Raw genomic sequence first — 26,418 nt, 5'->3', positions numbered from 1 at the left:
TCCGTGAATTAACTACCACATCTACTTCATTTTACCCTCTGTTAATTTGGATAATGGGGCACTAGAACTAGACCGAAAGAGTAATTTCTGATGACATCAATAATGGGCATCTTGTTGCTTTAAAAAAATTTTTAAGTGACCTAGCCACTACGTTAAGTGACCATGGAAAGGGTGGAAAAGTGCTACTGACCCACTTGTAGGAATTCCACACTTGCCTGCTATTGCATCATGGATAGAAGGATTCTGCAAATCAACCAGGAAGAGAATGCTGTGTAGTCTCAATTTTCCTTAAACTTAAAATACAATCATTTTGGTTTTGAAGTTTCACAATATCCTCGAGTCAGCTGAAGAGACATTTGGGTTTTTGCAGACTTGGGCTGGAACCAAGTTGACAAGTCTAGAGCCTATTCTTCCTTCTTCTTTCGCCCCCAGTGCTCTCTCTGCTGATTTCAGGAGTCGCTGCTCTAGATGCCCCCCAAATGAGGGTGGAAGACTCGTCCTCCTACCCTCAAGCTGGCACCTATTCAGAAGCAGAAGGCGCTAGACTTCCCAACTGCCCTCTTTATTCCCAGGGCAGCACCAGTGTCCCTGCAGCTGGTGCAGCCCCAGAGACTGCTGGATGGTGGCAAAAGCCAAGCCAAGTGGTTGGCTATTTCTTGCAAAATGCCCAGCCCCCAAACCCTGCCTGATAGCATGCTAGGCTCTTTGTCATACTCATTCATTAATTCTGTAAGTATTTCTTACTCTCCACTCTGTGTGAGGTCTTCCCACCCCACCCCCTGATATGCCGCCTTCCTGGGAGGACAGTCATATTCCACCCAGAGAATGGAAGGTGCAGTGCAATGGAGTTGGCCCCATTCAGTCCAGACTTCATTCTGCAATGCAGTGGGAGCCTTCTGGGGCTGGTGAAATTTGGTGGATGGGAACACAAACACATAAATGTCCCAAGACAAATATGAATGGAGATTGGTGAGAGTGAAGTCAGAGCAGAGTCAAGGAGTAGAAGAGAGAAAGCTTGAAGACTATCTACAGCCTCTGGGAGTAAAGTGGGAATAACAGGGTCGCTCTATCACGAGGCCTCGGGGCAGCCGACTCACCTCCCAACACGGGCACCAGAGGAGTAAGAGCCAGGGACTATTCAGACTCTGTTATCTACAAATTTGTTCATGGCAGATCCTTAAGCTCCTGGAATCAAAAGCAAAGCAGGTTCCTCAGAAAATTAAACACAGAGGGCACCTGGGTGGCTCAGTCAGTTAAGCATCTGACTCTTGATTTCAGCTCAGGCCATGATCTCAGGGTCATGAGATCCAGCCCCACACTCAGCAGAGTGTCTGCTTGAGATTCTCTCTCCCTCTCCCTTTGTCTCTCCCCCTCCACCACCCCGTGCTCATGAGCTCTCTCTCTCTCTCTAATAAATAAATAATTCTTTAAAAAAAAAAAAAGGAAGAAAATGAAACACATAATTGCCATATGACCCAGCAATTCCACTTCTGGGCATATACCCAAAAGAACTGAAGGCAGGGACTCAGAAAGATATTTGCACACCCATGTTCACAGCAGTATTATTCACAAAAACCAAAAAGTGGAGGCCACCCAAGTGTTCATCAACAGATGAATGGACAAACAAAATGTAGTATATACAGACAACAGGATATTACTCAGTTTTAAAATGGAAAGAAATTCTGATATATGGTACAACACGGATGAACCATGAAGACCTGATTGTGCTCAGTGAAATAAGCTAGTCACAAAAGGACAAGTACTGTCTGATTCCACTTAGCTGAGGTACCTGGAATCGTTCACTTCAGAGACAGCAAGTAGGATGGTGGTTACTGGGGGCTGGGGGAGGGGGCTACGGGGAGGTACTGTTTAACGGGGACAGATGTTCAGGTGGGGAAGATGAGCGAGTTCTGGAGATGGACGGTGGTAACGGTCACACAACGTGAATGCGCTTCATGCTACAGAATTAACTGCACACTGAAAAATGGTGAAGAAAGTAAATTTTAGCTTGCAGATATGTTATCACAATAAAAAAAAAAGCAAGTTAAACACAGGCTATTCCTGCAGTGAGATGAAAATCATGACTTCGTCATACTACAGGGGCTAAAAGGCCAGACTACTATTTTTTTTTATTCATTTGAGAGAGAGAGTGAGAGACCACAAGCAGGGGGAATAGCAGAGGGAGAGGCAGAGTGAGAAGCAGGCTCCCCGCTGAACAGGGAGCCCCACGCGGGACTCAATCCCAGGACCCTGGGATCACAACCCAAGCCGAAGGCAACCGCCCAATGGACTGAGCCACCCAGGCATCCCCAGGCCAGATTGTTTAAAATTAAGAAGGTTTTGCAGGGCGCCTGGGTGGCTCAGTCGTTAAGTGTCTACCTTCGGCTCAGTCATGATCCCGGGGTCCTGGGATCGAGCCTTGTGTCCGGCTCCCTGCTCCATGGGAGGCCTGCTTCTCCCTCTTCCACTCCCCTTGCTTGTGTTCCTTCTCTTGCTGTGTCTCTTTCTGTCAAATAAATAAATAAAATCTTAAAAAAAAAAAAAAAGAAGGTTTTGCAAAATTCTAAAAAGTGGTGTCCTGTTAACTAGTCTCAAATCAAGAAACAGGAGTTTGTGAAGCACCAGACGGGGCATATAGGATGTTTGGATTCCACTGCCAGCTTTGCAAGGGAGGCACGTCTCCCTGTACCTCAGTTTACCGATCTGTACAACAAAGGGAGTTGGATTTGATCACCCAAACCCCTTTCAGTTAGGCCAGGGGTTCGCAAAATATGGTCCCGGGGCAGCAGCATCACCTGGGAGTCTATTAAAAATGCAAATTACAAAGCCCCCCTAGACTTACCAAATCAGAAAATGTGTGTGAGCCCAGAAGTCTGGGTTTGAGCGAGCTGAGATAGGTCTGAGAACCATGAGACGGGACGTTTTACGTTTTTATAACTGATAATGATCAGGGCAAGCCACATTGTTAAGAAAATAAAAATCACAGACACCCTAACATAAAACAAATGCATTAGGAAATGAACAGGAACAAAGAGGATAATTGCCTTTTTAAAACATGCAGTATAAATATATAAAGTAGAAATTTATTTTTTAAAATCAGAATTAATGTATCCAAATGAGTGTTGTCCTTAAAATTACAAGAGTCTACCACTTGTGTTCTCAGGATGCAGTGCTTGCTCAAAATGTTCTTAAAATTTTACTTGGAACTGACTTCTGAGTCAGTTTAAAGCAGAACAAAATCAGCCTCATTTGTTTGGAACTAGAAGTGTCTTCATTCAGTTTGATCATATCCTTATTGTCATGACACATGTGTATACTACATGACTTACTGTCCCGATTTGGAAATCAACTTCCCTGTAAGAGGAAGAAGACTGTCCATCACTGAGGATATTGAACGAATGTGCCCAAGCTCAAAGGCAAATTCCAAAGCAGAGCTCAAACGTGTTTTGGATCATGGCAGAATTGTATGTTTGACATCCCGGAGTGCCCATCTGGAAAAGGGGCAACACTCGTGTCATCCAAGCTCAGACCTGAGAGCTGGAGGTCGAGCAAGAGACCACCAGGTCAGAACTCACCCTTCAGAGGGAGCGGAGCTGGTATGGCCATTTCACAGGTGAAGCAACTCAGGCCAGAGGGGCCCAAGGAGTTGTCTAAGGCTGTCCAACAAACAGGTGGAACCAGAAATGAGCTTTCCTAAAGAATCCTGAATAGGCGAACTGCCTTTCAGCCCGGGAGTGGGGGCTGGATGAGAATGGAAGGCCCAACCCACCAGGCTGTGATGTCAGATCAGAAGAGGAGGCGCCAGGCCAGCGGCTTTCTTCATCAAACAAAAGACTCTTTTGAATTTACTGAATATTTTGGCACCGGCCCTGGTCAGTTCTTTCTCCTTCGGTGGGTTGAAAAATATTTCTAGCATCCCACAGAGTCCAGCAAGAGCAAAGAGGGTGGAAGATTCTTCCTCCATTGGGCCATGCAGACGCTCTGATCTTTGAGAAGGAGGCTCCTTAGTGGTCTCTGCCCCCAGGAGGGCAAGGTGAATGTGAAGATGGAAGGTTTTATTCTCTGGGCTACTGGCCACCTGGCCAAGGACTTCCTCCTTGAACCTCACTGTGTTATTCTCAATTGTTCACTTAGGGAGAGAAGGGTGGGGGGAGATACTAAAACTGGAATATTATTTTGAAAATATGCCAAGCTTTTTCCTAATCCCACACTCAATGCCTCAAAAGGCCTTCCCTTATGGATTTCTCCCTAACACATCCTTACTTAGTCGAAATCTCCCCATTTTAGATTGATGTGTATGTTTTGGAGGGTACTCTCTTTTATGTCACTCTCTCTATTCAGACCCATCCATGCCCAATGGCTGGTGCAGAAATCCCCTTGATCTTCTGTAACACACACCACGGTGTTGGGCACAACGTAGGCACTGGGCCATCATGTGGTGATGATGACGATGCTGAGTTACGTTATCATGTTTACCTACTAGGGACTGGGCACTCGGATGAGTGCTCTATTGATATATATTATCTCAGGGAGTCCTCATCACAGTGCTGTGTGCGAGGTGCTGCCTTTTTTTTTTTTTTAAAGACTTTATTTATTTCAGAGAGAGAGTGCACAAGCAGGGGGAGCGGCAGGCAGAGGGAGAAGCAGGCTCCCTGCTGAGCAGAGAGCCCAACCTGGGGCTCCATCCCAGGACCCCAGGATCATGACCTGAGCCAAAGGCAGACACTTAATGGGCTGAGCCACCCAGGCGCCCCATGTGTTCGAGGCACTTTTAACTCTACTTTTTTAGATGAGGAAACTGAAGCTTAGAAAGGTTAAGCAGTCTGATCAAGATCAGGGCAAAGGGCTTGGGTGCAAATCTCAGTCTCCAAATCTCAGGCTCCAAAACCAGAGCCCTTAACACTCAGACATTTCTCACTCCCTCCTCAAGATCCCAAACTGAACAGGCCTTCAGTTTATCTTCTAGGTCAGGCATTCTCTCTGCCCCATTCCCCTTCTGCTGGCCTCCACATGATCCCATCCTCCAAGCCAGGGAGGGGGCAGGAGGAAGGGACCTCAAAACCCAGACGGTGATTTCAGGAACCACCCCCACGATGAGGGACCCTGGAAGCACTAGGGCAGGTGGAAGGGAAGCCGGCCAACAGAGAAGGGTGGAGCCCTGCCAGGCACAGGCCCCTCCCTTTCATTTCAGGGCTATTCATTATGCACACTTCACCCCCAGGGCTGAAAGTCTCCCGAGCACAGTCCTGGAGTGTGTCTGTTTCGCCACCCCCGGCAGGGTGAGGAAGCCACATCACAGCCGTGTGTTCAAGGAGAACAACCGTCACTCCAGCAGAGAGCGGGATACTTTTAACCTCCCTGAGCAGACCTTAATACTTCGGAGTGAAGTATAGGAAGCAAGGTGCAGGGCGCTGGGGCCCCCATCTCACTGCCCACCTGGGCCCCTGTCCCAAACAGTAGGTGTCAGAAAGAGTGTTGAGCTGGTCTGGGTCCCAGCTCTGCAGTAACTCTGGGCACCTCGTCCCTATAACAAGGAAGTCACTGCCTGGTTTGTAAAGGGCCTCCCAGCGGCGGCTCGCGTCTGGTTCGGTGACCAGGCTGCAGAGGCCACCTTGCCAGTCACCTGGTGCTGGCACCAGCCAGACTGCAGACAGTGGAGAGCTGATTCAGGAGATAGGGCCTGATCCTGGCCCACTCCCTGGGAACTTGACCCTGCTCCCCGTTAACCATAGGCAGGCTCTGACAGTCTTCCAAGGAAAATGCTGACCTCTGGCCTGGTTGATTCCCAGTTAAACAAAGGACTGCAAGCTGGTGAGCCGGGGACCGTCCTCCGTGGGCTGGGTCATCTTCCACCTGCCAGCTGACTCCTGCACACACCCTCCGCCCCAGCTGCACCAGCCACGGCGGGGGGGGGGGGGGGGGCGGAGGGGGGACGGCGCTCCCTGGAGGGGCCGTCACGCCAACAAAACTGCAGTGAGCCGTAAGTGATGGGGAGGGGGCCAGAAAGCAGAGTTTATGGGTCACTGCTCCAGTGCAGTCCCAGCCCTGCATGGCTGTCACTCAAATCCAGGCTCCCGGGGCAGGAAGTGCTCTCAACTTAACTGCTTCACCTTGCTCTATCCAAGTTCAGACTCCACTTCAGCCAAGTAGATATGCTGGGACCCCACGGCTCATGGGGGCTTGCCTCCTATGGCCCCTTACCATCACCAGCCAGACCCCGAAAGCAAGTCACCCAATGCCTTTCTGTCTTGTATAAAGACCTGCTCCTTTCTTTCAACTTGCTGCTCAAGATCTGCTTTCCAGAAAGTTCTCCAGAGGCCACCTCCAATGCACCCTACCTCATAAGCCTTATGTACATGATTTCCAGCAACTACACATGGGTCCTCCAAACTTGACTAATATGCAGACCCCTTCCAAAAGTAACACAAATCCCCAAACTGCCATGATCATATCTAAGAACCTCCCGGGGTCCATATACCCCCATGTGAGAGGTATTGTCTTAGGAAACCAAAATCTAATTTTTTTTTTAAAAGATTTTATTTATTTATTTGAGAGAGGATGAGAGGAGAGAGAGAGCACATGAGAGGGGGGAGGGTCAGAGGGAGAAGCAGACTCCCTGCCGAGCAGGGAGCCCGATGCGGGACTCGATCCCGGGACTCCAGGATCATGACCTGAGCCGAAGGCAGTCGCTTAACCAACTGAGCCACCCAGGCGCCCCAAAATCTAATTTTAAGAAGAATGTCTTTCAATCACAAATTAGAATTGCAAGTAAGAAGTTTTATCTTTACAATTGGCGGACTACTAGAAAAGCATTTGTCGACACTCCTGGAGAATGCAAAGCTAACCATATGCTACACAGTTTGTCACTCATTCATCCAGTATTTATTGAGTACCTCCCAGATTCCAGGTGATACTCTTCGCAGTGGGACACAGTGGTCAACAAGGCACTGTGCCAGCACTGGAGGAGCTGACCGTCCAGCAGGGGAGGCAGACAATCCAGCAGTAAACTAGTCAATAGTACAGGTGCTGTGAAGAAAAGTCAAGCAGGCAGAGAGGCTAAGGGAGGGGTCTGGGAAGCCGGGAAATGCTGCTTGCCACAGGGTGGTCAGGAAATTGTACCAAAGCAGAGATCTGAATAAATATGGTGAAACAGTGAGGCAACTGGGAGGTGATGGAGAAAACAGCCCCCGGCCAAGGGAACGGCAAGGCAGGGCCCAAGTGCCCCAGCCGCTGGGGTCTCAGGAAGAGCCCAGGGCCCGGTGTGGCAGAAGTGGAGGGAGGCTGGGGGAAGAGCAGCGATACTGAGTCCAGAGGGGCAGGAAGGGCCCATGTACAGTACCTGGTACACCCCAGACATGTCTGACTTTATGGGAAGTGTGAAGTGATGGGCTTTTTCTACCCTGTCTCTGTCCGTGACCCTGGGTCCTTGGTGTACCTCTGGTGGTCCCCATCGGACTGGGAGCTCAAGGATGGCATGGGCTGTGTCTCTCCCCTCATACCAGGCATGTCCGGATGGCATAAACTATGTTCCCCCTACCTTTTCATACCTTTCCTGCAGCCTCCAGGACAGAGCCCCACTCATAGTATAAAGCTTCACCAGGTAATGCCTCCAATCCAGGAATGTTCTCCTGGGTCTGGGGAGCTATTAGCATTAGCCCTGCCAGCCTCCAAAATGAGGAGAAAAGAGGAGAGAACTGCCCATGCAGCACCGATGGACAGGCCCCCCATGTGTCACCTAAAGCCCAGCGACTCTACACAGGTGGTGTGGCCTTAGGTACCCAGGGCCCCCAGGGTGGGCCCTGAGGAGGCACCGCTCAGGCCAGGCAGGTCCCCTGTCCCTCACCGTGTGGCTCCGCGGTGAGGAAAGCACAGACATTGCAACAAACAGCCTCACGCCTTCAACTCCCCGCTGCCCCAGGGGAGCCCCAGTTGCCCGTATCCATAGCAACCGTCATCTGTGAGTTGCAGTCCCAGGAGGGCAGGCAGGCTGCCACATTCTGGCTTGTTCTGAGAGGCCACATGCATTTGTCTCGCCAGTTTGGGACACCCTCTGTTCCTGAAAGAGGTGTCCTCGTGCACTTTCATGTTTCCTCTCTCTGTCAGCAAGGTCCAGATGGAGATGATGCACTGATTGGAAGACAGCATTTTCTCTGGGGTTCTATAGGAAGCTGATCTTGCACTCAGTCTTGCTTTTAAATTACCTGGGACTCCAGGATGGGGACAATGAGGGAAGAAGACCAAAATGACATAGTTGGAAGGAACCTGGATGTTCCTTCTTCCTGCTTCCGGTCCAGATGGCACCTCGCACCTCGTCTCATGGTAGAAAAACCTCTTTATTTTTTTAAATAAATTAAAAATTAAAAGAAAAAATCAGAATGCTAATAATAAACGCTTTCCTTTTCTCTCTTCTTAAAGGAGAGCCTGGCCTTTGGGACTCTCATTTCAATGTTTCACATCCTTTATGGGTGGGTAGGCAGAGCCTTCTAAGTTTACCTTAACCCTGCAGGTCATGGCTGACCCACAGCCAGGGAGGAGGGGCTGCCTGGGGAGAGTGGAAAGAGGTTCATAGATTGTCTTTTAAAATAAATCATTTACTGCCCCCTGCTAGACACATTAGCCGAGCCGATTGTAGAAAATCTGTTCAAACTCACAAGGCAGGCTTCCATGCAGAAACTGGGTACCAGAGCCCCCCTCACCCCAGGAGGACAGGGATGACGCTATCAGCTGTTCCCCGACCCGCCACAAGAACCCCAAACCACCTGATCACTGGGCAGAGTCAGCCCAGATCAGAAACTGCTCCTTCCTTATCCTTAAAATGACCTCTTTCAGTCCCATCAGTTTGAAAGACACCAAATCTTCTTTTAAATAAAATCCAAACAGACAAACTGTCCATCCCTTCCTGCAGCCCCAGGAAAGAACTCTTTCTCAAGTTCCAGTCTTGACTTTTCCCCTCCTCCTGAAGAATGGCCCTGTTTTTAAATAAAAATCAATACCATGGTCCTCGATAAAGTCCAAAGAAAAAAATACGCCATTTGGCTGCCCTCAATCCTCTGGGAACACACATCTGGCGGGGTTTTTACAGAAGCACATTCCTGCAGCCTGAGAGAAGGTCCGGGTCCCCTCAGCCCTCCTCTGACCCTCAGCCCTCCCCAACCTACACGTATTCTGCACACACAGCGCAGGATGAAGCCCCAGCTTCCTTGTCTGCACCATGGACATAATTCTTACAGACTGTTTGGGGCCGGGGTATTAATGAGACAATGCACACACAAGTGTGAGTTGCTCTTAGTTATTATTTTTGTGGACCACAAACTTCTTGAGAGCAGATACCAATGTGTCAGAGTTGGATGGGCCGCATTTAGCTCAGTGCCTGGCGCACTGAGGTATTCGTAAAAAACTAAAAGTGAAAAAAAAAAGTGGAAATGTTTGTTAAATCAATCTAGCTGAAGAGGCTAGAGGCTTATTTCCCACCAGTCCCTGTTCCATCTCAACACTGCTTTGGCTTAGCGTTGTTCCCCTAAGGGGACAGTTATCCTTACATAACCTTCCCTTTCGCCACTCAGAAGAATTCCAATAAAATCAAACAGTAGGAGGAAAATGCTCTAAGAAAGGGAAGCCTCTCTGCATACCACCCTGCCAGGTCCTGCCAGGCCTCTCAAAAGATTTGCCCTCCTCCCCTGCCTCCTGGATGGTGTTCAGTAACCAGCTGAATAATGAACCATCAGAGGGGATTCCAACCGGTGGCGATTAACACTCCTCTAGCTGGGAAGAGATTTCGGTCAGCTATTCCCAGATCTGCTGATTTCCCTTCTCTCTTCCAGAAAACACCAACTGCTGCCATTCCACTTGGGAGGACCTCACGGATCAAAAAGAAGAACCTGACTGATCAAACAAGACAGACCAAGTGTCCATAATTATTGAAGCTGGGGAATGGGTATGTGGGGATTCATGATACTATTTTCTACTTTTGTGTATTTGGAAAAACAAAACAAAACCTTAATTAATAATTCCATATTTTACCGAAACTAGGGCAAGGAAGCCCAAAGGATTATTCTTTTCTAAGCAAAAGGGGAACTCCAGGCTTGGATTTCCATTGTAAAAGACAAGGTCCCAGAAATTTCTCTGGCTCATTTGCATTTGAAAGACCAGGGAGGTTTTTAAGTCGTGTATGGAGTGTTGGCCTCTGTGAGCTTGGGCAAGTGACTTAACTTCTCTGAGCCTCTCCTTGGTTTCCTTCCCTTAACACTCAGGTTGGGTCCCTATCTCACAGGAGAGCCCTTTAAAAGGATGTGAAGCTAGCTGTACTTTTACAGTACCTTGAATGGTACCTAATAGCACAGGTACCTGATAGCACATAATAGATACTTGATAAAATTTAGTTTCTTTTCTTTCCTTGAAGAACCAAAGGTGTTCTGTTGTATTCTGGTATTAAGAAACTTAATGGACTCAAATTCCAAAAGTCAGCTGGTGGCCAAGAGTAGTTAAACACACTGAAAAGAAAGCTTCTAGGGAAAGGAACTCAAAACTCCTAAGTCCCCCATACTCATCAAAGACTGAAGTATTTGAAGCATACCATTTGCCACAGGCACGAATTTAAGAAGAGACAGGGTGCCAGGCTAGGGGAGCAGGAATGCACACCACTCTGGGCGCTAGGTCGCAGTAAATTTAAGCAGGAGGAGCTGCTAGGAGGGGCTGCTGAGCATTTAAATACCATAATGGCTCGAACAGATATTTGTATACAAATGTTCATAATAGCAGCATAATTCACAACAGCCAAAAGGCAGAAACAACTCAGATGCCCATTGGCAGATGAGGCAGATGAATGGATAAACAAAAATGTGGTATACCTATACAATGAAATGTTAATTCAGCTTTAAAAAGGAATGGAATTCTGATACTTGCTACAACATGGATGAATCTGGAAAACATTATGCTAAGTGATATAAGTCAGACACACAAATACTGCATGATTCTGCTTATATGAAATACGTAGAGTAGTGGAATTCATAGAGACAAAGTACAATGGTGGTTGCCAGGTACCAGGGGGAGTGGGGAATGGGGAGCTAATGTTTAATGGGTATGGAATTTCAGTTTGGGAAGATGAAAAGTTCTGGAGATGGATGGTGGTAATGGTTGCACCATAATGTAAATCTGTTTAATACCACTTAGCGGTATAATTAAAAATGGTTAAAATGGTCAATTTTATGTTGTGCATTGCAGGAGCCAAGGGCAGGCCACCCCAAGATGGGCCACATTGACATGCAGATTACAAAAAGATTATTAAGCTGAAAATAATCAAGACCCAAAAGACTCAGGAAGAAACTTTCACCTCTGCCTCCTACACATACACAACTGCCTAAAATAATTTAGATAGAGGACTGGCTCCAGGAAGGGAGATATCACCACAGATAACTACATTATGATATAAACTAGGCAGGGTAGACAGGGAGGAACCTAGCAAAGCCTGACTGATCAAAGTCCTCTATGTCCCATTGTTTCTGAGGGGTCCAGCAAATATTTGTTTACCAAATGTTGAGGCTTTTTCATTTTTCTGTGAATTGCATTCCTTTCCTTTGAAGTTCCAGACACTACCCCTTCTCCTTAGTTCAGGATGACATATACCTCATCTTGCCTGACTGTCTTTGGATTTTCATGTCTGTGTAGATTCCCTGGATGTATGCAATTAAACTTGATTTTCTCCTGTTACTCTCTTTCATGTCAACCTATTCTCAATCTAGCTAGAAGGATCTTGAAGGACATAGAAAAATTTCTTCCGGGGCGCCTGGGTGGCTCAGTTGGTTAAGCGACTGCCTTCGGCTCAGGTCATGATCCTGGAGTCCCGGGATCGAGTCCCGCATCGGGCTCCCTGCTCGGCAGGGAGTCTGCTTCTCCCTCTGACCTTCCCCCCTCTCATGTGCTCTCTCTCTCTCTCACTCTCTCAAATAAATGAATAAATAAAATCTTTAAAAAAAAAAAAAAAAAAAAAAAAGAAAAATTTCTTCCTCCCCAACAATGTATTTTACCACAGTGAAATAATAATGAAGATGATGATAAAACAGAAGAAAAAAATATCATAATGACAGCATCTTGGCTTTAGTTTGTATCCCTTTTTCTCAAGAAATGAAAGCACCCTTAAAATATCCTTCAAATATGCCCACTTGTAGAGATGGGTCAACAGGATCCCCAAAAGGCTATGCAAATTGCAGCAAATTCTTAGCACTGTGTCCTTCTCTACCAGGTTGGCACCTAGGATCACTGCCACCATGTAAGAATCAAGTGTCGTGAGCTGCCCTTCCTTCCTGCCCAAGGAGAGCAGAAGCTGCAGACCTGAGCACAAGGAGGAGTGTGTGGCATGGTCAGCTCCAGTCCACAAGACAGCCAATAAGCCAAGCTCCCTGCTGTTTGTCCTCCAACACATCCTTGCTAAGCAGGACACACACCCCACAGGCTGGACCTGAAGTCTGCTTCAAGTCTGCTTCCTCCCCTTCCCTGCCCCTCAATTCATTCAAAAGAACCCCTGAATTCTAGGAGAGCAGCTTTCACACCCACCTTGATGCAAAGAATGGCAGCAACAGTGGTAACAAAGCCAGCGGCAGGAGAGAGGACAGCTCATTTGCCTGTCCACCTCCACATTACCCAGGGTCTACCTCCTGGAACCCCACAGCCATTTCTCATGGTTGAGAGTCATCCCCCACATCTTGAGCTCTGCAGGCATAGGCCAGAATTCCCCAAACCTCCTCTCCCTACCATTTCCCTAGACTCAGTGCCAAAGCAAAGGGAAGGGAGGGATCTTTCTCCTGTCACAGACTCAAGGTGTATCACGTCCACACACCAGGTAAGAGTAGGCTGAAGGGTTCGAGAAGGGCAGAGAGGGTGCAGAGACGGGAGATCCCCTGGCAGGGGCCATGCCCATGCGGGAGTCTCAAATAACTTATTCTCCCCTGAGGCTTATCAAACCCTAGCAGTGACACAAAGACCATACTGCACACACATGGATATCTAGAATGGGCAAATCAATCTACAGTGACCGAAAACTCCTCTGGTGGTTGCCTGGGGCCAGGGGCTGGGGGGAGGCTGCCTGCAGATGGGATGAGGGCATTTTCAGGGGTGATGAAATAGTCTATAACTTGATTGGAGTGGTGGTTACATGGGTATATACATATGTCAAATCTCATCTGACAATACCCTTAAAATGAGTACATTTTATTGAATGTAAATTATACTCCAATACAGTTGATTTTAAGAGTGAAAAAAAGAAAAACACTAAGAGCTCAGGTAAGAGACTCACACACTTTAGTAGTAATTTAGAAGGCAGATCTTAAAGGCTTAGGAAGGAAGACAATACATTCCAAATGACTGTGTATTTATCAGGCGATTCTCCATGGAGTCTAAAGGGCCTGCAGAGCCCTCTCCCTCCACCTCTCCTCCCACCCTCTCCCCCCACCCCCAGAATTTCAGAGTCAGGCAAACAAAGACTCCATCAGACCTCTCCTCAAGCCGCTGGAAGTTGAGTTCCAAATGCTCCTCAGAAGTAGTTAATCACATCCTGTCTTGGTTGGGGATTTGTGGAGGGGGGAACAGGGCGGCTGGTACCTACCATTGGCTCTTGGTGTGTGCTTAGGCCCATTACCATGTCACTTACAACGTCCTCCCCTACAAAGCGTCCCCAGCAGGGGAGCTGAGGGGCGCCAGAAGAGAGAAAGCCCTGAGAACAGCCGGGAGATTGGGAGGAGTTATTCCTAGATTGTACAGGTTTCTGGCTCTCAGGCCTCTGGTCCATCTGCAAACATTTTGCAGACCGTTCCCTAAAAAACAGACTGTTTTTAGGGAGGAGAAGCACTTTAGTTATTTTTTAAAAGATTTATTTATTTATTTATTTGACAGAGAGAAAGAGAGACAGAGAGCTCAAGCAGAGGGAGTGGCAGGCAGAGGGAGAGGGAGAAGCAGACTCTCCGCTGAGCAGGGAGCCCAGCGATGCAGGGCTCGATCCCAGGACCTGATCTAAAGGCAGATGCTTAACTGACTGAGCCACCCAGGCACCCCTTTAAAGTAGCTTTTTTTTAAAAAAAAGATTTTTATTTATTTATTTTAGGGAGAGAGAGAGAGTGCGTGCACAAGTTGGGGGGGGGGAGCAGAGAGAGAGAGAAACTTAAGCAGACTCCGCACTGAGTGTGGAGCCTGATGTGGGGCTTGGTCCCAGGACAGGACCCTGAGATCATGACCTGAGCCAAAATCAAGAGCTGTCCGCTTAACTGACTGAGCCACCCAGGTGTCCCCGGGAAGAGAAGCACTTTAACTTTCTAATACTGTATTATTTGGGCACCTCCAGATTCCTCATTCTGTTTTTTATTCCCCTTCTTTCAGCGAAATACAGTGTATTCCCTGGCATGTGTGGTCTGTGGGAAGCTGACGGCTTCAGCAGTGTGACTGCACTGCTGGCCCACCCTGGGGCCTGACAGGTTCAAGGTGGGGGTCTCCCCTCTTCCCTTCAGAGATCCACAGCCAGGCAATGGGGGGTTAGGAGGAAGGGACATGAATAGGACACTTGGGTTTGTTCAGAGTCAAAAATCCAGCTCCAGATGTGTCTGCATTCAGATGTGTCTGCATTAATATCCCCTGTCCAACCTACCTTCTTCTAAAGGATATGTGATTCTAGGAAAAACAGACCCACACTCAAATCCTGACTCTCCCACTCAATCACTGTGTGACCTTAGGCAAGTCACTCAACCTCTCTGTTTCCCCTTCTACAGACAGAATGGGAATTGTGTATCTGACTCATCAGGTTATCGAAGGGACTGAGTGAGGAGATATATCAAAAGGATAGGGCAGTGACTGGGGGCAGCCAGAAAGCATTATGTCACCCTCCTCCACTCAACCCCCTCATTCTGACCCTGCTTAGTCTGGGGCAAAGTGGGAAGTTACCTCTCCTTTTCAAAAATGATCATGGCCGTGGGGCAGACTCTATCACGGGTCCCAGCTTTAAGCTTCCTATACCAGAAGGAAAGCATGCAGCATTCACACGGAAATGAAAACGTGGGTCCTTCAGTATTTCTAAATGTCAACAGATGTTTGCTGTGGGCATGCAAAGTGTCCTCGGATCCCGGAGAAGTCTAAACTGGACGATGTTCAGCCCAGGGACAAGGCAGAGGCGGGAGAAGGAGAAGGCTGCTGGCCGAGAGAGGGAGGGACCTGGGGCAGAGACACACAGGCCAGGAAGCCAGAAAGATGGAGAGAAGGAGGTGGACGCAGGATGCTGGGCTGGAAGTGCAGCAGCTGGAACTGGAGAGCCTGTCACCAGGCAGAAGGGGGGCAGAAGAAAGCCCTGACTCAATCCCAGGCCCCTGAGCAGCAGGTAACGGCTGAGCTGTGAGGAAGACCTGCCAAGTCAGACACGTAGACTAAACCAGAAGTGGACTCTTACTTCTACAGAGCCCAAAATAAATGGGGCTGAATGCAGCCCAGGGAGCAGAAGTCCTGGACCTTGAGCATCTGGCCTCACACTGGCTCCTGCAGCTAAAGGGAGTGGCAGCAGGACGCAGCTGCGTTATCTACCCTGAGCCAAGGGCAGGAGCAGAGGACTGAGCTACCAGCACTTGATGAGGCCACCTGCCCGACGTAGGCCCGGGCCCCAGTGTAAGACCGAGCAGGGCGGCGTGGGAGAGAGACCAAAGTGGCTGCATAGCCCCGGAATGAGGGGTCTTCTTCCTCCCTCCTGTGCTAAATGACGTCATGGATTCATTCATTTATCTTCACAAAGTCCAAGAGACAGGTGCTACTGATGTCACTCTTGACAGCTGAGGACACTGGGAGGTCAAGCAGCTCAGGGTGGAACTTGGACAGGAAGCCAGGCAGCCTGATGCTGGAAGCCATGTGTCTGACGTCTACCCCACACTACCTCCCGGCGCTGGTGCACCATTCCTCCCTGCAGCAGATCAAGGGGGGAGACATCATCCACTCTTCTCTGCGGCTGCCCCCGTGGTACAGATCCGGGTGACACAGGGCAAGAAATGGGGTGAGGAGCCCTGTAGCTGCCTGGCTAAAGGAGCCCGCGTCCTACCCAGGTGGATCGCCAGTCCCACCTCCGCTTGGAAAGCCCCCAGCAGTGGTCCCTAAGCACACGGGAACTACAGACACTTGCACCCTCTGGAAGGGGACTGGTTCCAGGAACAGAGCTCGAGCAAAGCCAGAGATTTTTCTGGGTAAAGAGGCACATCTGACGGGAAGGCCAAAATGAAAAGCCTATTAACCCACAAGCTGCTCCAGAGCTCCCAGGGGTGGCTTCCCTCTCTTGGCTTCCTCTCCCTACTGGAGAATTCTCAGCACCATCCCCCACCTCCCAGCCTCTTTTCCAGATCCCAAATCCCAGCTGGCGTGCCCAGAGGCTGCTGGTTGGTTATGCCCTGGGCCACTAATGCATGGTCCAGCATCTCTCACAGCAGATCCCTCCAGTGGTCATCAATCCAGAGTCCAGCCTGCAGGAAGGCCCCCTCCTGAGGCACTAGATGCTTCTCAAAGATCTCCAAGAAAGATTCCACGTGGCCCTTCTCACTGTCAGGAAGTCCTCCTTTGCATCTGACCTCAATTCTTCCTGTGGCCTCCAAAACAAAGCATCTGTTGCCTTCTATGGGGAAGCAGCCCAGCACAAGGGCTCAAGAGTTAACACGGTCTTGGGCTGGGGAGGGCGACTGGCTTGGTCATGGACAGTGTGACACTGGGCAACATGCTTAACTTCCCTGGGTCTCGGTTTTCTCGATTCTAAAAGGACAGTAGCATGGGTTACAAGAGACAACAGACGTCAAGAGCTCGGAGGACAGCCTATCCCGGGAAAAGCTCTCAGTGAGCAGTCGCCTGTGACAGTTGTGATGGCTCTCCCATCCCTGGGGAGAGGCCACCTTGCCGACCCCTCCTGGTACACACCGGGCTTGTCTTCCTGAGAGGGGCGTGCTCACAGCATGACTCAGCCTGCCTGCCTCTCTGAGGAAGACCCTTGTCTCTGCTCCTGGACCTTCCAGGAACCTCCCAAAGCAACTGACAGCCACATAGTAGTCAGTAGGAACCCCTGAAAATCTTGGTGGAAGATGCTGGGTCATTCCTCCAGGCCAGGTGCCCAGGCAGGTGGACCGCGGTGGGGCTGATCACACACCCCCCCGCCCCCGGCCCCACTCCTGACCTCCAGCTGTTTTGCTAGCTCCGGTGCCCTGTGTTAGTAGAAGAGCATCCAGCCTGGCACACACATCACAGGAACAGTGCTCCTAGGAGCAGGCAGATGCTTCTAAAAATAGTCGCCACCTCTTCAGACCGTGGGAGGGGAAGGGAAGCGAGTGCCCACAGCGCCTGCAGGAGTGGAGAGCCCAAGGAGGAGCTACAGTTCTCCAATCCAAACAAAAAGTTCAAGTCACTGGGTCCAAGCGCTGCCGCAGGGAGCCATGAGGAGTGCCGGAGAGACAGTCCCTGCCACCGGCCCCCTTCTCCCTCCCAGCTTACAGCCAAACCAGCCCAGAGCCCCTCAGAGCTGGCTTGAGATGGAAACGTGTCCCAAATCAGGGGAACTCCAGGCCAGAGCCACTTGCAAAGGCCAAAGGGAGCACCATTAGCTCCTGACAGAGCCAGGTGACCCAGGCCTGCCTGGGCCCTGGCTTCCCTCTTGTTTTGGTTCAACTCTAAGTGAAAGGGAATCAAGACTCCCTGAATCAAAACTAGCTCTGCATCCCTAGAAGAGTGGAGAGCAAAATGGCCTGTTCTCACTTCTTCCCAGCCAGCAGCTTCTGCATCCCTGGACTGAGATCCAGAGATGCCAAGACTAAGTCGGATAGGCTCTGCTGGAAGGAGAGGGCTATTTGGGGATGGTGGGGATCAGAGCCAAGGGCTGAGGGAGAGAAAGGGAGGGGCTCAGGAGGGCTAACCCAGAGGGACAACAAGTCCCAGAGTTAATACGGGCTTTGCAATCAGATGCGCAGCCTGAGTCCCCTCTGACAAATGCTCCTCAGCCTCTCACTTCCCCAGACACCCTTCCGACCAGGGCTCCCCTGCGCAGCCTTGCCAGGGTGTGGGCGCCTCATCCCTTGCCACTCTTCCTCTGAAATTGAAGCTAATCCCTCCTTATTGCTTCTCTCCCTTCTGGCCTGCTTGCTTCATGTTCCACATCCTAACACCAAACCAGTCCGCTCCCTGGCTAGAAAGCTTCTTGCAGATCTTGCCCACAAACACAACTCCAGCATCTTCAGGAAACAAGGCACCATCCCAACACAGGCCACTTCGGAGTCTGGGAGGGCCAAAGCAGAAGGACTCACCTGGAAGGAGGAATGGGGTGGGGACAGGAGGCCGGGAGTAGGGTAGAGGTGACCACCCCACCTCTCTCCTGAACGTGTCGTGCTCCAGTTCATCCAGTGTCTTCTCACTCTCCCTCCATGGGGACAGGTGGGGATGGAGAGCTAGGCATCTCTCAGGACCCAGGCCATTCCAATGGGCAGAGGCCTGAGCAAAAACCCCAGCTAGACCTTCCCCCTGGATGCTGGCCTCAGAGCAAACACAGCAGCCCTGCCCCGGGGCGAATCAAAATAATTCCTGGCTTCCCTGCTCCTTGCCACCTCCCACTTGCCACCTCCCCAGCCCTCGGTGGCATAAACAGGGCTTTCTTATCTCAAGCCCACCACGTCCTCTGAAAGTGCTGTGAATGGAATCCCACACAATACACTTGTTTATTAATAACCACTCAGCCTCCCGCCCCCCACCCTGGCTTGCTCATTCGCTCACCGCTGGGTCCCCCTCATGCATAATGGAGGAGTTATGTGGCCCATGACACAAGCCAGGCTGTGCTGCTCAGGCTCCGAAGGAATAGATGGACAGAAGTACCAGGCTGGGCCAGGCTCCCCAAGGCAGGGGTGGAAGGAGGAGCAGACCCCTTGGTTAAGACTAGAAGATGTAATGTTCTGTGGGTGGTATCGACCCCCCCCATATACACACCCTACTCGAACCCAAGCCGGGATGGCAGTGGGTCGTGTAAAATTTATTCAACACCCACCCCGCTGATCCAAAGCCCAATGAAGGACGAGGGCTCTCACAATGTCAACTTCAGCCCGCTGGTCCACTTCTGCTCTAGGGCCTCAGGACAAACCACTCTCTCTTCTGTTCAACAGCCTGTCGCACATTTGACTATCGACATGAGTGTACCCTTGCCTTCAGCATCGAGGTCTTCTCCAGACTACGTATCTCCAGTCCCTTCGGCTGCCCCCCACGCAACTCCTTCCATTCCCTGCACCATCCTGTTCCCCCTACGTGGTCAAGCTTCTGAGGGTCAGGCTCTCTCTTAAAGTGTAAGGCCCAGTCCTCCTATTTTGCTGGTAAGAGTGGACCTTGCTAACGTTCTTCTGGAGGGAAATCTGAAAATGCATCTAAAATTCTTATGCCCTGGGGTGCCTCAGTGGCTCAGTCCATTAAGTCCACATCTGACTCTTGATTTTGGTTCAGGTCATGATCTCAGGGTCGTGGGATTAAGCCCCACATTGGGCTCCATGCTCAACTCGGAGTTGGCTTGAGATTCTCTCTCTCCCTCTACCCCTCCCCCTGCTTGTGCTTTCTCCCTCTCTCTCAAAATAAATATATTAAATCTTTTTAAAAAATGTTTATGCCTTGTTTCATAAATTCTACTTCTGAGAGTAGATCTTAGGTGAATAATTGAGGATAATGAGAATATGTAAGTCACACAAATGTTCATCAGAATATTGTTTGTAATGGTAAAAATTTAGAAACAATCTGAAGAGCCATCACTAGGGGAAATGATGAACTATGGTATGTCCATGGTTTGACAGGAAGTAGTGTGTAAAAATAAGGGTTCTGGAGCCAGACGACCTGGGTTCAAAATTTGGCTCTGCCATTTACTGGCTGTGTTACCTTGGGCAAGTTATTTAGCCTCTCTGTGCCTCATTCTCTTTATTTGTATAATTGGGGTAATGATAGTATCTATCTCAAGTTACAAAATTCAATGAATGATAATGCCTGATGCATATGGTAAATACCAAAAAAAAAGGTTGGATTCTTATTACTATCATAAGCCATGAAATATTATATAGTTATTAAAGCAATGAAATAACATAGAACAATATTTTAATGATATGAAAGATTATTTAGTGCAAAGAGCAGATTGCACAAACAGAGTAAGAATGGCTCTCTCTGGGTAATGAAATGATGGATGATCTGCATTTTCTCCTTTGTGCTTATATTTATTTTCTAAATTTTCTGCAAAGATCATAAACTACTTTCGTGAATAAGAAAAGGTACGTGTGACAGTATGGTGCAATCCCCAGCACAGAACACAGGCCAGCCCTGGTTCCAGATGCTGCCCTTCCTCTGGGGAAGCTCCGTGTGCACGGTCTCTCTGACCATCACATCACAGCCTCTTACTGAGCTTCAAGTCCACAATGCAGCCCTCTGACCCTGGCTCCCCCCTGCCCCACACCTTGGCCCCAGCCTGGCCTTCTCCCAGGGGCTACTGTTGAGCCATTTCTCTTGTCTATAATGAACATGGGTTAGTGGACTTTGTAAGGATGTGGGAAGGAGAGTTGAGAAAGCCCCAACCAGACTGGAAGGTGTCAGCCCTACGGTTCAGAGCCAGAGTAGGAGGGCACACCCCAGGTGGGGGCAGAGGGAGTCCGTTTTCCATATCAGCAGGGTAAGAGAGGGGTTAAGGGAGAGACCAGATTTATCCCACACTGAAGAGGAGTAAAAGGAGGTTAGATTCTGAGAAAATTAGGCAAGCATTCAGATGGGCGGCCGACCCAGAGGGCAGGGCTGCCCCACTGCTTTGAAGTTCTCCTGGCTTCTGGAGGCTTCTTTGGAGGCAGCCACACTGGTCAATCCCTCAGAGCCAGCTGTGTCATAGCCCCCTTCTCAAGTGAGGACGACTGTCCCAGCGCAGGACAGCGAGTGGGGAAGGGTTGGCAGCCAGGGGGAGGGACGCAGTAGGGAACAGGGAGAGCTGCTGGGGCTGGTCGGCCTAAACGTGGGTCACATCCGCAGAGGATGGCCCACACTAGCACGGGATGGCTGTGGTTGTGAAGACAGCTGGCTGCCTGCAGGAGAGCTCCATCTCATCCCAGGTCCTAGGCAGGACTCCCCAGCCCCTGCAGGCTCACCCCCTGCCACCCACTGCCCTCCCCTGGGAGGACTGGTGTGCCAAGCTCCGCCCACCCACTCTGCCATATCAAAGAGATCCGCAATACAGTGATCTGGGGGACAGTTGACCTTGCCAGAGAGTGGCCAAGGGACTGCCGACAGGAATCGAGGGGACAGCGTGGGGCTGGGTGAGCCTGAGGCCCTCAAGCTGCAGTTGTTAACTGGCTGTTGACCGACCCGGCTAAGGGTCTAGTTTCCTCTCTGCGTGCATAATCCTCACTTCCCGAGATGGAAAGTGACTTCCATTACAACAGGAAACTTGCGGTATTTTGTCCGAAGGATTTAAGCAGAACCCTGGGTGGCCCGTGTCAGAGAAGCTGTAGAAATCCCAGCACTGAGTGGGAGGGCGCGTCTGAGGGCCCCTCCAGCGCTGAGAGCCCAGATCACACATTCATGGGGGGCCTGGGAGGGGAACGTGAGGAACCCCCCCAGCAGCATGGCCTGAGTCGGCACCCACTTGAGTCTGTGTGTGCCTCTGCGGTGGTGTGACTGCCTCGTGGGTGTGCCTACACGTGAGCATGTGTTTGTGAGCATGCATGAAGGATATACCTGTGCATCCCTGGGAAGAGTTGCAGTTCCCAAGTGTATGGCTCCGTGAGTGTGAGCACTCTGCTTGGCTGTGTGCGTGTGTGTGAAAGTGTGATAGTGTTTCAGGGTATGCATATGTCTCCCTGCCTGGCTTGGTGAGCATATGGGTATGTCTGTCCCATAGTTTCTGTCTCGTATGCACGACTCATATCATTAGTGTGGTCCGATATGTGTGGGTACCTGTCTTAGTGAATCTACAGATGTTCCAGTCCATGTACGTGGCACTGACTGCATGCCTCCTTCCGTTAACAGGATGGTATCATTCCATATGTGCCTGTAAGTGTGAACTCGTGTGTGTGTGTGTGTGTGTGTGTGTTCAGTAAGTTCTCATATATGGGTATGTGTTTTGATGTGTGGGTCTCTTGGTCTCGGTGCATGTGTTTGTCCTGGTTCCTAGATGTATGTACGTCTACCTTGATGTGTGCACTACGTCTGTGCTTCTCCTTATGTGTGGGTCTGTGTGTGCAGAAGCAGAAGCCAGAGAGGGTTGGGCATTCGCATCTGCGAATTACCCTGTGTTACCAGAATGCTCTCCAGTCAGGAACAATATTAAATGTCCACCTGCAAACCCTGCAGGGGCTCCCTGTTCCTACAGAATAAAATCCACCTCCCCCCTGCAGACATCTAGGAAACTCCTTGTCAGCATCCAGTAATCTGACTACACTTGCTTTTCTCCAAATGCCTGGAACAGCCTACCTCCTCTTCTGCTTTTTATGTTTCTTTTCCTAGAGTTCCCTTATTCCACTTCTGCTCAACAGAATCCTACTCATCCTCTAAGGCCCGGGGCCAATGCCACCTCCTCCAGGAAGGCAATGCCGCCCTTTGGCTGGACATGAACATCCTGCCTCTGGTTCCCAAAGCACATTATGTATATCCTCACTAAGCACAGACCTCGTCCTCCTTTCATTGCAGTGATGTGTGCAAGTATTTCCTCCCCTACAGGATGATGAATAACACATAGTTAGTGACTTCGTCCTGACTTTTGCAGGTCCCAAGGTGCCTGGTTCCATGCCTGGTACACAGAGGCCTGCAGTAAATGTTTACTGAACTACATGACTTGAGTTTGGCTAATCAGCAAGCTGAACATGGAAAGAGCAGTCACTGCCCTGGGCAAGCACAAGACATAGGTCTGAGAGTCTCCAGCCCTAGTGTGCTATAGGGCTAGGAAAAGCCACTTACTCTCCTTGGACTCAAGCTCTGTGTCTGAAGGAGCCTCTTCTAGGAGCAAATGCCCAAGGTCAAATGGGACAGCTCTGCTAGCTTCCTCTTTCTTGTGAAGCAGTTCCCTAAGAACTGATCTCTCTCAGAGGCTAGGCACAGCTCCAAAAGCCTCATCCACCATGACGTTCATATGGCTGACTGCTACAGCCAGGACAGAATCCAATGACCAATTTTCCTTTAGCACCTTAAAAAGCACACTCCAAATCCCAAGGTTCTCTCGCATAAGCTGAGCTTTTGTGCTGTAAAGATGCAACTCACTGGCCAGATCTCCAGCTTCTGGAGCTGAGCAAGACCCTGGCTGCTGCTGGTGGGGCATGGAGCAAGTAGCACTTTCCAAGACTTGGTGCCAAGAGAAAGATCACCTGAACAAAGATGTAGATGCTTACACTGACCTTGAAAAATACAGCAATGTTTCACTCATAATTTGGGGGCAAACTACCAGAAAGTTTAAAACTTTACAAAAGAATTGAGATGACCAAATGTTGGTAAAAGACGTGGCACAACTGGAACTCTCATAGATTGTTGGTAGAAGAATAAACTGGCACAATCACTTCGTGAAACAGACAGTGCGTACTAAAGCTGGACATACTGATATTGTATGTCACAGCAGTATCTCTGGGTAGTCACCCAGTAGAAACCAGCACTTATAGATCCATAAAAAGATATGTTCAAAAATGATTATATTCAAATACATAAAGAATCACAAGAAGCCCTAAATAGCCAAAACAATCCTGAAGAAGAACAACAAATCAAGTCAGAGACTTGCATCTCCTGATTTCAAAACTTACTCTAAAACCATAAAACTATAGTAGTCAAATCAGTATGGTACTAGCATACAGACAGACATATAGACCAGGGGAATAGAATTGAGAGTCCTATACATCTATGACCAATTGATTTTTGACAAGAGTGCTCAATGGGGAAAGAATGGTTTCCTCTCAATGGGGAAAGAATGGTTTCTTTAACAAATGGTGCTGGGACAGTTGGATTTACACATGCAAAAGAACTGAATTTGGACCCCTACCTCACACCATATAAAAAAAATTAACTCAAAATGGATCAATCAACAACCTAACTATAAGAGCCAAAACCTAAAACTCTTAGAAGAAAACAAGAGGTAAATCCTTATGACCTTGGGTTTGATAACAGATCCTTACATGTGACACCAAAAGCATAAGCAACAAGAGAAAAAAATAGATGAATTGGACTTCATCAAAATTTAAAACTGTGCATCAAAGGACATTATCAAGACAATGGAAAGACAACCTGAAGAATGGAAGAAAATATTTGCAAATCATACATCTGGTAAGCGTTTAATATCCAGAATCTGCAAAGAATTCCTAAAACTCAACAACAAAAAGACAAACAACCCAAATTTAAAAATGGGCAAAGGACTTGAGTAGACATTTCTCCAAAGAAGATATACAAATGGCCAACATGCAAATTTGGCAGTTCCTCAAAAAGTTAAACATAAAATTATCATACCAGCAATTCCACCCCTAAGTATACACCCAAAAGAATGGAAAACAGGGATGCAAACACATGCTTATAGACCAGTGTTCATCACTGCATTATTCACAATAGCCAAAGGGTGAAAACAACCCAAGTGTCCGTGGATGGATGAGTGGCTAAATAAAATGTGGTATATCCATACAATAGAATGTTATCCAGCCATAAAAAGCAATGGCATTCTGATACACACTCCAATATTGATGAATCTTGAAAACATTATGCTAAGTGAAATAAGCCAGACACAAAGGGACAAATCCTGTATGATTCCACTTATAGGAGGTACCCAGTGTAGTCAAATTCATAGAGACAGAAAGTAAATTAGAGGTTACTAGGGGCTGGGGAGCAGGGAATGTGGAGTTGTGCTTAATGGCCACAGAGTTTCTATTTGGGGTGATGGAAAAGTTTGGAAATAGATTGTAGTGACAGTTGGATAACATTGTGAATATACTAAATACCACTGAATTATACATTTTAAATTGTTCAAATGGCAAATTATATATATATATATATATATAATATAAACATAAAATACATATATAAAAATATATGTAACATATATAAATATAAAATATATATATTTACTGTAATTTGTTAAAAAGTCCCTGCAACATCCTTCTCTGCTTTGCTGTCAAATTCATCAATATCTGGCCCCAAATAAATGACTGTGGGAATAAATGAGACAAAGATGTGAAACAGGTTTCAGAAGCGCTATTTCCCCAGAGGGGGATATTCTTCAAACCTTGGAATGAGTTACTGAGGTGACAGAGTGAGAGAGGATCTATTCTTGACTCTGAAATTCCACTGACCTTGTCATCCTCTTCCTGGGCCCGGGTGTAAAGTGGGGACAGTGTCAGCAGCCTCCAACCTAACTCTGAAATCTTCTAAGAGCCAGCCTAGCTGCTCTGACCCCCCACCTTCCCTCCGGGCCTCTCTAGCTGTCTTTAGTCTCACCCCCTTTGCTGCTGACTTCAGCTTTTTGAACGAGGAGGAAAAACACTACACAGTAGGTCAAATAGACCCAGGACATTGGCCTAGGGGCTTTGCCCAAAGCTTCTTTGCCAGACTTCCAAAGCTGGCTACAATATTTAACCTTCAAAGGGAAGCCCTGGTCTTGCAGGCTACAGCAAGAGATAGGCTATTTAAAAAAATTTAAAACTCAACTCACCAACGTAGCAGTTCACCCAGACTTCTCACCAGCCTCCCTTCTCCTCATCATCCCCGAAGATGGAGAACGCCCCCCTCCCAGCCTGTAATAACCTGTCTTCTAACCCTTATGAAGATGGGGATGCTGTTCTAAGCCTTTGGGCTCCCCCACTGACCTCTCTCCTCCCCAGCAGCTGGGCAACACTATTTTGTGTTAACCATCCAACTGCATGCTTGGGCTATAATTTGAACTTCATCTTCTTAAAATTCCTAAAATGCATATCTTTCTTTGATTTCCTGGAGGTGTACATAACTCAATAACCATTCACATCACCTTTTTACTGTATGCCCATAAAGCCTTCTGACTGATCATTTAAATGAACACACCAGAATTTATACATTTAAATGAGCACCGCCTCTTTCAAAGCTGTCCCCTCGGGAGGCTATAGCCATATTCCAACAATGCGCCCGCCCATGCTTAGAACATTTCTGTAGCTTCTCTTTTGGAAGTGCTTTCAAAGCCTATAGCATATTCTTTTGATGGGCCCCCATGGTGGCAAATTTCTATCCTATGAGGGTAGATTTTTTTTTTTTTTCCTTAAGTTCAAAGATTGGGCCAAGAATGAAAAAGACAGTGGGTGATGCAGTTGGGAATACTGTTTCATGTCAAAAGCAAGGAATGATTATCAAGGAAAGATCTCTGAAGACAATTCCCGGGGAGGATAAAACAAGGTTCTGAGCACTGATACCATTGCAGGAACAAATGTGCAGCCCCCAAGCGGC

The 26,418-nt window shown here is 48.5% G+C and overlaps 1 protein-coding gene across 21 annotated transcripts in view; it reads right to left on the bottom strand.

Annotated features, from left to right (window-relative positions):
- NFASC (neurofascin) overlaps positions 1–26,418 on the bottom strand; it is a 181,278-nt gene that overhangs the window by 124,158 nt on the left and 30,702 nt on the right. For 2 of the 21 annotated variants that reach the window (XM_078078295.1, XM_036075913.2), the window contains exon 2: positions 1,098–1,185. The exons of 18 other annotated variants lie outside the window; for them this stretch is intronic. The gene's annotated coding sequence lies outside the window, so the exon portion shown is untranslated. Of the gene's footprint in view, positions 1–1,097; positions 1,186–18,290; positions 18,550–26,418 lie in introns of those variants that run through there. One more of the 21 variants, XM_036075915.2, reaches the window with a different exon arrangement.

This window comes from Halichoerus grypus, chromosome 7 (genome assembly GCF_964656455.1).
Source record: "Halichoerus grypus chromosome 7, mHalGry1.hap1.1, whole genome shotgun sequence".
Classification (NCBI taxonomy): Eukaryota; Metazoa; Chordata; class Mammalia; order Carnivora; family Phocidae; genus Halichoerus; species Halichoerus grypus.
This window is presented reverse-complemented; position numbering and strand designations above follow the sequence as displayed.